Here is a 12,255-nt window from a genome sequence, read left to right on the forward strand (position 1 = left end):
CTGGAACAGCTGGAACTTCAGTGACCAATTGTGAGTACCATTCATTCAATGCTGTTATAACTTTGGTTGCTGAATGAGTGGTCACTTTGATTACTGAATGAGTGGTCATTAAACAGAGACTACCTGTTAAATTAATTGAAATAAATTATTCCACTATTTGAAGAATTTTTAACTATTACTGTAATAATATACAACACTAGAAGGAGCAATATCACTATGGTTTGCAGCAATAGATCATCAGTTTGTAGAATTTGAATTTGATGTTCTTGATAAAAGAGAGGAATTATACTTTTAAGTAATCAAATTTTTCAGAGTCCGATTTATAGCTATTTTCCAGATGTTTCTGCTTCTTCATTTTTATTATATTGTAGGAAGTTATCACCTAGCCCTCTCCCAGAAAAATGAAATATCCTAGGAAATATTGATAAGGCAGAATATTATATTTTCCTGGATGTGAAAAAGGGAGAAACACATTTTAAACACAGAGTAAATTCCTGCAGCTTCCTGCCCTTTGTCAATGGGCCATTAAGAAGGCCAAGCTAGTCCACTTTACATAATAAAGAGTTCAGCTCCAGGGGGATGGGTGTAGAGTTCAGTGTAAGAGACAATGAAGGCATGATAATAAGCCTTTACTCAACTGACCACATGGCATCTGAACTCAATCAAACCTGGATTCAAAACAGCCTAGAGGGTTGCCCTTGCATGGGCCCATGTGAGTCTGGCAACCAATCAGAATACATTTCTTACAAAGGAACAGGAAACAGATAGGTGGGGCAGAACAGATTATAAAAATCCCTGCAAGCCCTTCTTCACCCCTTCTCTTCCCTTCTCTTCTTCTCCACCAACATTGAAGCATGTGATTGCCTTTTCTGTTCAGGGCTCGGGCCATGTGGTCCTGTCCACCATTAAACCATCTTTCCAAGCAGCCTCCATGTCTCCAGTGTCTTTTTCCCCACTTGGAGCCGAACCCAGAAGGACATTTCTCCCAACAATTGGCGACCCACAGATGGGACTCCAAGCTAGCCTAACAAATGGATATGGCCAAGGTAAGCCTCCCATGCCGGCACAGACCCCATTGAGTCTGTGGGTGGATTTTATCTTGGCCTTAGCCATTTGGATCTAGGTTTTAAAGGGGTTTTGAGTTTGAGCTCAAAGGCTGCCTGGAAAGAAGGTGAGTACCTCTAAATTTTAATTCTCTAAAATTTAATGTTAAAGCATGGCAAAGCGTGGAAATGTGTGTACGCCTGCATGTGTGTGAGTGATGAAATCTTTCTCCCAATCACAGCTGGATCCTGGTTCCTCTGTGTGTTTTACCAAGAGAGCCTGGAAAGCATTAGGGTCAGGCCAGAGCATGGACCTTCTGTTAGGGAAAGGAGAGTGTGTGTGAAAATGGATGGAAAAGTGAATGCATTTTGCTGTTGTTGCTGCTTTTGTCCTGTGAAAAAAGCAAAGGCCCATTGTGTGTAAAGAGAGAAGGAGGTGCTAGTACTAACTGCAGAGGGGCAGAGGTCCTCCCCAGATCACCTTTTTGGATCTGGAAAACCTTAGCAGAATTCCCTACGAGGAAAGGGGCCGAATACTTCGTTGAGGGAATCGAAGTCCTTCCCGGAATTTTTTTTATTTCCGAAAACTTACGGCGGGTGGCACCCGGCTAGGCCAAAGTGAGCCCTGCATGTAAAGGGTCATGGGAAGCGTTAGCTCGTGGGTGGCCAGAAGTGCCCTCGGAGATTTCCTTAGATGCCAAGATTTTGGCTGAGAGCAAGGAAATTGTGTGAGAAATGGGCTTTGCTGAAAGATGACGCAGGAAAACTAATTTGGCTACATAAAGGTACTTAAAAGAAAAGGGAAATGTTGAAATGTTTCTCTTTTTTCTCTTGTCTGTCTCTTTCTCTGTCTTCTATGCAACCACGTGGTTTTTGTTTGTTAAGATTTGTGCCTTCCCCAATTTAACTGAGATTCAGGGTGGGAATGATTTTGTTTGTGAAATTCATGAGTTTTGTTATGCCCTCTTTGTCTCTGTGTGTGTATGTCTAAGTCTTTGTGTGCCCTCGAGGTAATTGTAACTATAAAATGTCTCCAACCCCCCCCCCCAAAAAAAAATGATGTTGCCCAGTAAAGCAGGACATGGTGCACTGGTGGTCTCAGGAGGAGGAATCCCAGGGCTCATTGTGTGTAGTTTTAAAAATACTAAATAGCTTGTATTGCACACTAGCTAAACTCAATTTGGCCTCCCTAAAATAAGAGCTAGGGCAGATTAAAGAACCATCCCCTGAAAATGGGTAGCCTGTACTTCTTTAAAAGGCAGAACCATGGCTGTGAAGGATTTTTGGGATTTGTGGTTGCTTGTACCCTGTCTGGAAGCTCACAGAAAGTGATATCAACCATCTGAAAATAATTGGCATGGTAAATTGGATATTGTAAATTTCTTTCCAGAAATTGTGCCCTGGTTGTTAAGACCTTCATGGTTGAAAGCTCTCTGGGAGCCAACTGAAGGGATCCTTCTGCTGTCTCTTTCAATGCCTTTCCATCAGAAAAATTAAGTTTCCTTGATCTGACCAATTTTATCTTTTGTCAAAAACATGTGCGTTCCACTCACATGTTTTGAAAAAAAAAGGAGGGATTGTAGGAAGTTATCACCTAGCCCTCTCCCAGAAAAATGAAATATCCTAGGAAATATTGATAAGGCAGAATATTATATTTTCCTGGATGTGGAAAAGGGAGAAACACATTTTAAACACAGAGTAAATTCCTGCAACTTCCCAACTTTGTCAATGGGCCATTAAGAAGGCCAAGCTAGTCCACTTTACATAATAAAGAGTTCAGCTCCAGGGGGATGGGTGTAGAGTTCAGTGTAAGAGACAATGAAGGCATGATAATAAGCCTTTACTCAACTGACCACATGGCATCTGAACTCAATCAAACCTGGATTCAAAACAGCCTAGAGGGTTGCCCTTGCATGGGCCCATGTGAGTCTGGCAACCAATCAGAATACATTTCTTACACAGGAACAGGAAACAGATAGGTGGGGCAGAACAGATTATAAAAATCCCTGCAAGCCCTTCTTCACCCCTTCTCTTCCCTTCTCTTCTTCTCCACCAACATTGAAGCATGTGATCGCCTTTTCTGTTCAGGGCTCGGGCCATGTGGTCCTGTCCACCATTAAACCATCTTTCCAAGCAGCCTCCATGTCTCCAGTGTCTTTTTCCCCACTTGGAGCCGAACCCAGAAGGACATTTCTTTCAACAATATAAAAGTTGAGTTTGATACAGTTAACTTTGTCTATATGTACACTTTTTCTGACATATAGCAAATCACATATCACATTTGTAGATGTGGCCATAATATATTTTAAAAACTTTCAGTATTCAAAAAAGAGGAAGAGTGTGCCTTTAAATATTTTCTTGGTTTTAAAAGCCAGTTCTCCTAGATTAATCATAACAGCATTTTTTTTTAAATCCTGCAATTTAGCTTCACTCATAGCATTTTATAGAAATCATTTTACACAGCAGCAATATATATCCTGTATCTGTTGATTATGCTGCGCACAGGAAAGAAATATATGAACACATAGAACTGTTGTTGAAGTACATCCTGTATATCAACTAGAACTTGAAATATCTGTGGAGATCTAAAAGTAGTAGTGGAGGTTCTGGTTCTGGAATGCAGCTTGTATATACCAAGTACTGTTGTTACATATTGTAACACGTTGTGAATGGGATAGCCATGCAAGAGAGTCATATTAATAAGAAATAGCCACTTTGAAAAATTTGGTTTTAGGACTGAAAAAAGTGGAACGTATGCCTATTGTTGACCCGACAAATATATTTTTGCCCGTGCTTCACATAAACTAGGACTGATGAAAAAGTGTATGTGATGACGAAGGAAGGTGAAGATTTTCATTTTTTGAAATGGATGTTTCCAAGAATAACTAACGCGAGGTTAAGGAAGGCATTTTTGTTCGCCCATCAGAGCAGACACAACTTTAATGACAAGCGGATTAAAGATCTGTTAGTGAGACCAGAAAAACTCATCTGGGAAACATTCAAGGATGTCATTGAATTTTCCTGGCAACTAAAATGTACCAAACTACATTCAGCTGGTTGACAAACGTCTTACAGTATACAAGGCCTTGAAGTGCAACATGTCACTAAAGATTCATTTTCTGCATACACACTTGGACTTCTTTCCCCAAACTCAGTGATGAACATGCTGAAAGGTTTCACAAAAACATTACCACAGTGGAAAAAATGGTATCAGGGCAACTGGAATCCCATCAGTGCTGGCTGACTATCATTGGACACTGTGAGATGCATCAAACACTGATACAAACAAAAACCAGCAGCTTAACACTTTTAGCCCTATTGAACTCATGCACCGTGTTAGAAATATTATGCAGTTAAATACATTAATATAACCATATTTCTCAATATTATTTTATTTGTCAATCATGTACAAGATAAGTATAGGTATAAACAAAGGAAGTAAGTATAGATAAATGGTGACAGAGGGACGGTAGGCATGCAGGTGTGCTCATGTATGCCCCCTTTATGGCCCTCTTAAGAAGGGTGAGGTCCACAGTAGGCAGTTTGAGATTGAAGCTGTGAGGGCTTGAGGCTGTAACAACGGAGTCAGATAGAGCATTCGAGGCGTTGACCACTCTTGCTGAAGTCATATTTTCTGCAATTGAGTTTGAAGAGGTTTACCTTGAGTTTGTATCGATTGTTTGCCCGTGTATTATTGTGGTTGAAGCTGAAGAAGTTGTTGACAGGCAAAACATTGTAGCAGACAATTTTGTGTACTATGCTTAGATCGTACAGCCAATGTTCCCTCTAATTTTTTTTCAGTGTGGGCGGAAGAGTATAGTGTTTGAGCGGCACATTTTCATGCCTGAGCACCTGAATTTTTTTCACAGATGTTTCACAGAGCAATTGATTTATAGGATCCGAATTGGAATGGAGAAAAATGGTTGTGTGTGTGTGTTTGAATGAGCGAGGGGTCTGGTAAGGGAACTGCGCCTATTTAGAAAAGGTAAATTATTGCAAACATGATCAGTCGAAGATAAATATGGGGACAGGTTGGGCGGTAGAGAGAAAGTGATAAAAGAGTGGGAGAGAGGAAGAAAAAAGAGGGAAGAGAGACAGAAAGACAGAAAAGGAGAGAGAAAGTGACAGAAGAGTGGGAAAGAAGGAGAGAAAGAGACAAAGAAAGGATGAGAGAGACAGAAAGAGACAAAGGAGAGAGAAGAGAGAGAGAAAGTGAAGGAAAAATGGAAAATAAGAAAGAGAAGAGAGACAAAGAGAAAGAAGATGAGAGAGAGAAGAGAGGAAGAGGAAAGAGTAAGAGAGAACGTCTCATTTCAACCCTGAGGTGCAAATATACTCTTTGATTGGTAATTTTATTTGTCCATTTACTATCCAATACTCTCATTTCTCCTTAAGTTCATCAAGAATTCCCTTCTTTTTATTGATTTTATCACAATACCTTGAGAACAACTTTTTCAGCATAGCTTTACAGCTATTTAAAATATATAGTAATTTAGGTCAGGTTTTCAGAACATTAGTCTATAAGTCACTAAGTGCAAAGAAACAGAATTCAGAAAGTTGTCTTCCCTTTTTGTAATTGCCTATTGTCTGCTTAATTTGCTACCTACATTTTTGATAACTGATATTCACTGTTGACCCAAAAAGCCCATCGTAGAAAGAAACCCTCCCTATGAACTTTGTTGGGTTTCCATGGAATGAAGTTTGATCTTTTTCTCACCATACAGTAGCATATTCTTTCTAAGGAGGATATAATCAAGATAGTCCATAATTGCCTATCAATTTAACAGTATGGCAATTGACAATCTCTTTATATTTCAACTATAACTCTTTCAGTCTTAAAGGTTTGGTGAAGAGAAATCCAAAAATTCTTTTAAAGAGGAAAAAAAATGCTTGCACAATTGCATCCATGGAGACATGTATATGTACACAACACACAGAGAAACAAACTTAACAAAATGCTAAGTCTGCTCACCAACTAATTAACTCTCTCTCTCTCTCTCTCTCTCTCTCTTTTAATGAGAGAGAGAGAGAGAGAGAGAGAGTGTGTGGCCCTCCTTCCTTCAGCCCAACACTCTCGCTGGCATCCCGGCCAGACGAGAGGGACTGCAGAGGGTCTCCCTGAGTCTAGGGCAGTGAGTCATTCGATGGGAAAGTTGCCTCTTGGAATGAATGACCCGGCTTGGCTCCCACTTTCGATCTGCCGCCCAACAACCGAACGGAGAAGAGAAGAGGCAGGAGAGACGAAGCGGAAGCCAAGCTGGGTCATTCCTTCCAAGAGGCAAGTTTCCCATCGAATGACTCGCTGCCCTAGACTCGAGGAGACCCTCTGCAGTACCTCTCGTCTGGCCGGGATGCCAGCGAGAGTGTTGGGCTGAAGGAAGGAAGGATACACACGCTCGCGCTCTCCCTCCCCCCCCTCTCTCTCTCGTGCGCAAATGGCAAATCCAAGCAGCCACTGCTGGGAGCCCATCCCATGCCTTCTCCCAACCCCCACACCCCTTCTCTCAGCTACTACAAAAACCACTGCGCGGCTGTTGGAAACTGCTGCGCGGTGTTTTGTTGCCACGTGCACACCCGCGCACCCGCACAGCTTAGAGGGAACATAGCGTACAGCAGGCAACTCAATTCCAGATTGTCCAAGCCCAAAATTTCAAGCTTGGTGGCATAGGGAATTCTATTGTGAGTAGAAGAGTGGAGTACTCTTCTCGTGAAATACCTCTAAACCCACTTAATCATGTTAATGTTCGATATACAGTGTGCGTTCCAGGCAGATGAGCTGTATTCAAGAATTGGTCTGGCAAAGATTTTGTTTGCCCTAGTTAGCAATACATTATTGCCGGAGAAGGTTAAGTTGGGTTAACAACTCTTAATGCCTTTTTGGCAATGCTGTTACAGTGAGCTCTGGGACTTAGATCATTTGAGATGAGTACTCCTAGGTCTTTGACAGAGTGAGGGTCATCTACGAGATTGTTTCCACACAACTTGTATTTGGTGTTCTGATTTTTATTGCCAATGTGTAGGACAGAGCATTTATTAGTTGAAATTTGGAGTTGCCAATTGTGTGACCATTCTGACACATAGTCAAGGTCGCTTTGTAGGGCAGCAACATTGTCTGTGGTGTTAAATAATTTTATGTCATCGGTGAAGAGGACGCAGCTCTTTACTATGCAATACAGTCATTCTGAAATTTGTGTTTTGTTTAAAAGGGGTCTGTCATAATGGACTACTATAATGTGCTCTACATGGGGCCACTTTTAAAAAGTATTCAAGGTGTTATCATTTTTAAAGCCCTTCATGGCACAGATCCAGGCTATCTTAAGAAACTGGCTCACCCCTATAGGACTATCCCTCCACACCTGTGTTGGCAGACGGGGTATGCTGCAGACCCCATTGGTAAAGGGATTTTGGTTGGCAAGTCCAGAAAAAACGTCTTTTCTACCATGACTCCCACCGTCTGAAGTATTGTGCCTCCTGAAGTGAGATCCACACTCACCCTTTTGGCCTTCCAGAAGGGGTTGAAGACATGACTGTGCCAACTGGCTTGGCATTCCAATGGGGGTATGGCATTTTGGAAGTGGCTAATGGAATAAATAACACACACACACTACTCCTCATGTGCACATTGCTTTCTTCCTTTGCATCCAAATCGAAACTGAATTTTAAATTTAAGTTCCCTTTTATTATTTTAATGCTTTACATTGCATTTTAATTGAATGATTGTAAGTTACCTGGAGTATCCTCTGGCGAGATGAGTGGCATATAAGTTTAGTAAAATAAATGAAAATAACTTTTTCAAGAAGCAAAACATTTGAAAAAAATGTCCAGTGTATTTGGCCCTGTTTATTGAACATGGATACGTGATGGCACAGTGGTTAGAGTGCAGTACTGCAGGCTACTTCTGCTGATAACCGGCTGCCAGCAGTTTGGCAAATTGAATCTCCCCAGGCTCAATGTTGACTCAGCCTTCCATTCTTCCGAGGTGGGTAAAATGAGGAGCCAGATTATTGGGGGCAATATGCTGACTGTGTAAACGGTTTACAGAGGGCTGTAAAGATTAAGTAAGCTCAGTGGTTATAGATGCTGATTAGAAATGGAAGAACAGACAACTATATTGAAAACTAAGTAAATGAAATATTATTGATAACAAATACATATAAAGCTTTGTAGTAATAGAGAAAAAAAGGGTGAAATAACAATTTTTGCCACCATATGCAAAAGTTAAAAAAACCATAAAGATATGAGCTAAATTTACAAACAATGTTGGTACACAATTTTGGTTGGGTTGCTATTAATTATCCAATTAAGGTATGGCTATGGATAAACAAAATGAATCAAAATTTCTATTGAAATACAGTAAATTTAGTGTAAACTGTATATCTCGTGTTAACTCTTGAAATATTAAGTGATCGTTAATACTTATTACCGTACTTCTTATGAATAAAATAGCAGTTTTCCAGGGATTGCATTCAGACTTCTGTTCAATTTCTATAAAATACCATATCACATTAATGAGAAATTAGATAGTGCTAAGATCTTTATTTCTGCAGCTATATTATTACAAGTACCTTGTTTCTATCTTCAGAATAGTTACAAAGATTCAACTGTTTATAGTGTGAAATTTACACATACATAAACACATGCCACATTGGTATAGTGCGCTAGAATGTTTTGCTTTATTCCATTAGCTCAAATAATTTGTACAGTTTGTAAAGACATAAAAGGTTATTTGGTAAAACTATAGCTGTGACTAATTTAAAAAATACACAAATGTTAACTGATTCAGAGAAATGATGAGTCTTCACTGACCTTATTGTGAACTGAAAATAAGTGAAATTAATTGTATGAATTATTGTGAGGGACTTGGGTGGGAACTGAAATATATTTCTATTCAGCTTGCTATGTTTGGAAAGATCTATGACGGAGACTTATAAGGAGGGATTAAGGAGAATTGAATTCAAGGATTGAAGAATCGAATTCATGACCACTACAGAGTGAAAAGCTAGATTACAAGTATGGAATGAAGCAAAATATTTTTACATTTAATATTTTAAATAATTGAAGGATATTTTTGAACAGTAGATGAAGAAATTAATTTTTAAAGTGTCTTCCTCTATAGATAGAACAATTCTACCCAACAAGATTGACATTGATTTGAAAGTGAATTTAAAAAGACAGGCTACAAAACTCACAAGGAAAAATATGCTGCACTGGATATGCAAAAAGAAAAAAAAAGAAACCCCAGGCAGATGTCAATAATTAAGATATGCAAATAACAAGCCAAGAAAATGATCTGGATAATTTTTTTATATTGGATTTACAAAAGAGGCTTGTTAAAGCTTTGAAGAATTTTGTGAGATGGGACAAAGAAAAATGAAAAATAAAAAACTAGGACATTATTGGAAGGCAATAAAGATAAAGATTGTTCAATAAAAGTAAGGGTACATAATGTTGATTTATCTGATCAAGGTTAAAAGATACATTTTGTTACCTCTAGTAACCCTTAATGGACTTTTTGTTGGCATCAGAACTGAAATGACAAGGCTTTATGAATTTATTTATTTTGCTCTTTTTTTCTTTTTCTTTTCATTTTTTAGTTGTAATTGTAATTTTTAATTTAATATTAAAAAAAGAAAGATCTCTGATGGTGGATTTTAAAATATCCTATGGGAAAGATCAGTACATAATAATAAGCTGACAAATGTTGCTTCATGCATTTCTGTCTCGCTAGTTGCAGCAAGCTTTGTAAATTTTCGCTATTCCAATATGCTGTGGCTTCATCAAACTGGAACCTTCTTCATTTTAAGTAATTTCTCTACAAGTTGTGTTTGTGTACATTGTCTTTTCAACATGCCAGGTCTGTGAAATCCTTACTATATTCCTCAAGGATTCAGTAGACTCTGAATATTGTCTGAAATTTTCCCTTATTTCTAGCAGATCTTTAAAGACAGTTTGTCACCTTTGTTAAACCTAGGGAAGAGACTTAAAGACATAATGATTTTGATTTTTTTTTAAAAAAAACAATCATTTATTTTATCAGCACTTGTTAACTATTGTTAAAGAGGAATAGTTTTAATGCTTCTAAATTGCATTTACAATTAAGTTGTAAATCAGTTGTACTGAAGAATTATAATGTAAGTATGAACATCTACTGGACATGTGTATGGAGATTCTCAGTCATCCAGGTTATTGTTGTCCAAAAGGTGCTTTTTCAAGAGGCAACTGGACTTTCTGGGGTTTTTTTGAAGACTTTTCGCTTCTCATCCATTCTTGGAACCAGAAAGTCCAGTTGTCTCTTAAAAAAACACCTTTGGAACATCCACTGGACATATGGCCATTCATTCAGTGACTGTTTGAAGCTAAAGCAGTACTGAACAAAGGAACTTACAACCCATGTCTGAAGTTACAGCTATTGCAGTGCCCCGTGATCACATGATCAAAAGTCAGGCCCACCTGCATGACTATAGAGACACTTCAACTCCCATTATCTGCCTACTATTCCTCATCTCTGCCATGCACTCTACCATATACCCCTGCTGCCCACCACCAGTGCCCCTTATTGACCACATCTGACCTTTGTTGTCTTCTTCCTCCTCCTGGTGGCCTAGGATCCAAGCACTTGGTGAGTGTGCAGCCTTGAGATAAGGTGAGGGCAGCAGTGCAACAAAGCCTTGTCTGTTGAACGGAGCTTGCCAGACCTAGCTAGGAAGGAGGCAGTGGCATGGCAAGGTATGGTATGGTGCCCTCCATCAACAGCCAAGGCGGAGAATCAGCATTGGCTGTCTTAGTGAAGGTTTTATGAAATGCATTGTTTGGGGTGGGCAAAACGGGGGGAAGGGGAGGGACACAGGCTTCTGGGAGACACTTTATGCACTTTGCAGCTTGTGTGGCAAGCACTCCTGGAAAACAGGCATAGGGTTGTAAAATCTGCACAGCACACAACAGCTCCCATGATGGCTCCACCTTCACCTGGGGAACTACTGCTGCCTTGTCTAGTGACAGAGGGGGCAGCAGGGATATATGTAGATTGAGGGCACCCAAAAGGATAAAAATGGGAAAGATAAGCAAGTGGGAGGAGTTGAAGTGAAGACGAATGTGGATGAATGAGAAGCCTGAGGTTCTCGCCTAACAACAGCAGTTTCTTAGCTTAGGTAAGGACAGACGTTCCAGTTCCAATTGTAATCATAAGTCGAAGACTGCTCAATTTAAATGTTTAAATTTAAACTTAAAAATGAAAAATGGATATTTGTAAACATGTGTTTAAAAGATAAGTAAAAGAGCCATCTTTATATCGATTATTTCAAATATACGACTTAAAGATGGAGATTAGGAGGCTCCTTTAGATTTCTGCTAGGAAGCAACAACTGCAGTATTATTAACTTGACTTAGATCTACTTGTATCAGGTTTCCCTTCCTTCTATATACTTAGTTTTTTCTAAAGAAAAAAATAACTGCCTGACTCTCAGACGTGGAGCAGAATTCTAGGAAAAGATGGGGAATTTGTAGATAGAGAATAAGTATTGTTGTTACTCTCAGGAGTTTCTAATTCTATATCACTCTCCTGTATAATTCCTTCCTTCCTTTCTCTCTTTCTGTTTATATTAATGATAATATCAACATAGCACAGCCCAGCAAGATAAAATAAGTAACAGTAAAAATATTTTTCAATCTATATACAGCAGGGGTGTCCAAAGTTGGGAACTTTAAGACTTGTGGACTTCAACTCCCAGAATTCCCCAGCCAGCATGGCTGGCTGGGGAATTCTGGGAGTTGAAGTCCACAAGTCTTAAAGTTCCCAACTTTGGACACCCCTGATATACAGTATATACGTGTGTGTGTGTGTGTGTGTGTGTGTGTGTGTGTACGTGTGTGTACACACATGGAGTCTCCTGAGCTATAATATAGTACAAAGCTGCAGTTGCCCCAGGAGGAAGTCTCAGCCACCCTAACCAGGTCCAGCAGTACAGTGCAAAGCTCAGGAAGCCCCAGCCACACAATTTCAAGTAACCTCAACTCGTGAGATCACTACCACCCTGCACTCTACAGCCCCAGCTAACCTCTCTCTTCCTGCTCTCACTGCTGACAAGGCATGCCTGCACAGGGCCCTTTGCAAGGCAGCTGCTGGCCAAGTGAAACTCTGTTCTCCAGTTCCAGCAAAGAAACTGACCTTTGGAAGAAAGCCTTTTGCAATCAGCAGGTGCCTTGCAAGGGACCA

At 39.7% G+C, this 12,255-nt stretch overlaps 1 protein-coding gene across 7 annotated transcripts in view; it reads left to right on the plus strand.

The window, feature by feature from the left end:
* TNRC6B (trinucleotide repeat containing adaptor 6B) overlaps positions 1–12,255 on the plus strand; it is a 142,941-nt gene that overhangs the window by 50,014 nt on the left and 80,672 nt on the right. Inside the window, exon 1 of one of the 7 annotated variants that reach the window (XM_081958131.1) lies at positions 8,081–9,053. The exons of the other annotated variants lie outside the window; for them this stretch is intronic. The gene's annotated coding sequence lies outside the window, so the exon portion shown is untranslated. Of the gene's footprint in view, positions 1–8,080; positions 9,054–12,255 lie in introns of those variants that run through there. 7 annotated transcript variants of the gene reach the window in all.

The sequence above is a fragment of the Natrix helvetica genome (assembly GCF_964273705.1).
Source record: "Natrix helvetica genome assembly, chromosome: 6".
NCBI classification, from domain to species: Eukaryota; Metazoa; Chordata; class Lepidosauria; order Squamata; family Natricidae; genus Natrix; species Natrix helvetica.